The sequence below is a fragment of the Nicotiana attenuata genome, unplaced genomic scaffold (genome assembly GCF_001879085.1).
Source record: "Nicotiana attenuata strain UT unplaced genomic scaffold, NIATTr2, whole genome shotgun sequence".
NCBI classification, from domain to species: domain Eukaryota; kingdom Viridiplantae; phylum Streptophyta; class Magnoliopsida; order Solanales; family Solanaceae; genus Nicotiana; species Nicotiana attenuata.
Window position 1 is genome coordinate 123145 of NW_017672050.1, and position 4398 is coordinate 127542.

Genomic DNA, 4398 nt, shown 5'->3' on the forward strand with positions numbered 1-4398 from the left:
CTCACCTGTCCTCCGAGCCCCTGCATATTTCGCAATGACTGTTCTAGGCTCTTGACCTTCCAGATCATTTCATCTTGCTTAGGGTTTTTGGGAGGCTTTTCTTCTTCAGCTGAGAGATCAAGGCGGGGAGTGTAAGGGTATGGTTCTGGGGGTTTGAAAGTGGCTTCGGGTGGGTAGTACTGGTTATCATAAGTTTGGAACACAGGTTCGCTAGATGACCTGTGTAGCGTGGCAGGTGGGGGAGCTACGAACACTGGAGCGATTGATGGTGGAGGACATGGAACTTGTTTGGGTGGTGGGGGTGGTGGTGTTTGAGAGGTGGTTCCGTAGTACTGCTGGTAAGTAGGGAAAGCTGGAGATGAATTTACCGTGGGAGGATCTTGAGGCTGAGCTAGTGGTGGGAGGTAAGTGGGGTTAGCAGGATAGGCTGGTGCTGGATGTCCCTTCGACTAGGCCTGGTACATCTCGGCCATTTGTTGCTTCAGTTTATACATCTCCTCCCTCATTGCATTAACGTCCACTACTTCCTCCTCCCTAGATGGGTCGATAATGCTTGCTTCTAAATCCTGATTGACCATGTTTGACTTGTCCTTAGAGCGGGTGTTGTAAGGATGGGTTGCCAGAATGCCAGTCAACTTAACCACTTGCCTGAACTCATCAACAACAACTTTGTTAGGGGGTAGGGCATTAACAGATAGGTAACCGCACATTGAGGGGTGAATGCACCTAAGCAGATAACCATTTCTATTATGCCTTTGCTCGGTCACATGCGTCATCCCGGCTTGCCAATTGTAAGCTTTCTCTTCTCATTTTTTTCAAAATTAATTTCCACTCTTTTCTTTCCTTTTCTCTTTGTTTTGCTTTCCCTCTTTTGGTTTTCTTTTCTTTTTCTGTCCTTTCTCATGTTTTCACCCTTTTTATTATTATTACGGTCGAATCCTAATGGAGATTGCCTACGTATTATGACCCGCGTGAACCAGACCAAGCGTAGTTCGTGAGAAATAATGGTAAAGCAGAAGCAAACATATTTTGGGACTTTCAATTTTATTGATAGCAACTACGTCTATTACAAAGACTCAAAGCGGACAGATTAAACAGCCGACAGATTCTAATGCAGAGAATGACTACAGACTCCGCCCTCCCTATAAAAAATACAAACTCAATCAACTAACTGACTCTAAATGAAAAGGAAATACAGACTCCAACAGAAACGGAAATACAGACTCAAATGGCAAACTCTAGTTGAAAAAGAAATACAAACTCAAAAGACGATCATGAATACATTAAAGCTCCTGGTGCCCGCGGAACATCGTTCAGTCTCGCCGCGGGCCTATATGCAAGTTCCCCTTGAAGTCTGTCCACGTCAATCATTATCTGCTTCACAAATATCATTACTGATGCAAAGAAGGTGGTACGGGTCATGTTCTCGCACATTTGGCATTTCCTGGTAATAGAATGAGCAACGGTTAAGATTCTCTCTCTGATTCTGCCTTTTTCTTGAAGCAATCGCCCTATCTGTTGGGTCCTAGCTTCCAAAGTTTGCGCAGCTGCCTGGCTTTATTCCCGGAGTTGTTGCAAGTCCATTTCTAATTGTGCCAATTCCATGTAGCAATGCTCTCTTTCTACTTTGAATTCTTTTGCCTGTTTGATCATTCTGTTCTCTGTGGCAATGACCTTTTCCTTTAATCTTGTGACCTCATTGTCGTATTCTTCTTTCAACTGTTTAACCATGCGGGCCCATTCTTCCGCGTTTTTAGCCAATTGTTTCCGAACCCCAGCTAATTCCTTTTCCGCTTTGTTGAGGTCAAAACTATAGTCATTCACTTTTTGCCTTATATTTTCTATAAGCTTTGTATCTTTGGCACTCCTGACTGGATTTTCGGCCGCTAACTTCATCTTTTGGATTTGGGCTCGTAAGGCTTCATTCTCTTTAGCCAATTTCTTTCTTTCACCTTTGTCAGCCGCGGCTTGCACGCTATTTTCAAATCGGAGGTCTTGGACCTGTTTTTCCAATGCTCCTATGCGGGCCCTGTACTCATTTTCTTTAGCTAACCAAGCCCACTGTTCTTGCGATGATTCGGCAAATTCCCGGATGTGCGGTCTTTTAGCTGGCCTTTCATGCTCATATTCTCTCCTATACCAAGCAAGGTATCCTGGCGACACTTCGCCTTTAGCCCGATCCTGTACGCAAGTATCCTCTTTTAAGTATTGGCATTCATCCCAGATCTGGCCGACTCTTGCTTCTGGGAACTGTCCGTCAGGGCTAATTTCAACCACCTGAGCACTAAGATCGCCATCTTTTGGCACTATTTGGCACCTCCCGAGTTGCTTTAAAACCCGATATGGGGCGTAGGGCTGGATGCTCTTAAGACCCATCAAACGGAAGTGCGGCCCCGTTGCTGGCATATATATGATTTCATTGACAGGCAACCATCCAAACGTCCACTCTATTTGACTAGCAGTGAGGGATCGAAAGTATGAAGTCTAACCCGTGAATCCCTCAGGCAAGCTGATCCCCTAAATCCTTGTGTAAAACTCTTCTATACATGTCTTCTTTGTAGACCCATAACTCAGGAACTGAGGACGATGGCACAAGTGTTCGGTTATCCACATCCGCAACAATAAATTGCACCACTCGAAGAAGTCTCCCCCGGCTTTGCAAGCTGTAAGAGCGCGGAAGATTTCGGCTAATATCATGGGCGCAAGGGTGCTTTTGGCTTGGGTGAGTAAAGTGCTGACAACTCCGGCTATTTTTATGTCAATGTTTCCGTCTTTCCTTGGAAATACCACAAGCCCCAAAAAGACCACCATAAAGGCAAAACGTCTATGCTCCTCCCATTTTTGGCGGTTCCCTTTGCTACATATCTTATTTTCCGGGTTGTTGAAATCTCCTATATGGCTATATCTATGATATATGAAGTGTGGAGTACAAAAGCCGTTTTCCAAATCTACATTGTGGACCGTCCTGCTTATTTTCAATGAGTCTAAAAATCTGTGCACAGCTACAGCTCTCGGGGCAACCAAGTACTTTTGCCTTAAAGGAACCTCATCTTTTCCGATGTAGCCGGCTATTTCCTCCAGTGTCGGGGTCAACTCAAAGTTAGAGAAATGGAAGACGTTATGTGCCGGGTCCCAACAGGTGACCAGCGCTCTGATGATGTCTCCCCGAGGCACAATCTCTAACAAACCGGTAAGCCCTTTCAAATATTTTTTGACCTCATCTTGCCCTTCTCCACCTAAGTCGTTGCACCATAGACACAACTCCAAAGGGATTTTATGCATGATTGAAAAAGGTTCATTTTGAATCGTGCTCATCCTGCACATTTATTAAGGTGATTTAATCACTTATTTGTCCTAACAACGAAAATGACACTATTTTTATTCAAATTTCCAATTTAAAACAAATGACCGGTTTTGTAAGTACGGCCTTTCAGCACTTCGGGGAGAAGATTTTAAGGCTGTGCCTGCTAACCGTTGAAACGGACTCAAGGTGGCTATTCTTGCAAAAACAGCCTTCCAGCGCCCTTTTGGGGACATTCGGCTTATTTTAAACAAGAATGGAGGCACCCGACTTATTCATGACGAAATTAAAAAAAATGGCATTTTTGGCTATTTTTTGAAAAAGGGGAGGTTGAACCCGATGCGGGTTGCCTACGTATCTCACATCCGATGAGAATCAAACCTTTAGTTCGGGCAAATAAAACTAACTATTTTCGAAAACTAAATTCTTTTGTTTTTGTTGGCAAATACACTATTTCTGAAAGCAAGATTCTTTTTTATATTTTCTTTTTCAGTGGCAAATAAACAAACTAGTTTGAAAATAAAACTCTTTTTTTGGTTTTTCTTTCCCATTGGCAAACAAAACAAACTAAAAAAAACTACTTTTCCTCTTTTTTTCTTTCATTTTCTCAAAAAAAAACTACTTTTCCTCTTTTATAAGTAATTAACCCTCTACACTGCTATCTTCTCTTTTTCCCATTTTGTTTTTCAATTTTTCTCAGATATTCAAAGTCGGTCCGCATGCGAGTCCAAAAAAAATAAATGCACAAATAGGATGCATCAGGATGGTCCATTATTCCGGGTACACCTGTCCTAGACGGACCCAACCCCTGTGTTGAGTCCCCTAAGTCAAAATGCACGTGATGCAAATAAGCGTTTCTACTAGGGATCCGGCATGGAGTCAAGTTATTCTAGGTTCAAAACCTGGGTATGTGTTCTAGACTGTGTACCCGAGCGGACAACTCGAGTCGAGGAGGGGGCTACGTACCGGGGACCCGCGGGATCGTCCGGCTTAGTAACTTGTCCGACCTCTTTCTTATTTCAAGGTATGACACTAACAGAATAGGGAGTCTCCACCAGTGAGCACATCCCCGGACGTGAGAAGAGAACGGTTTCGGC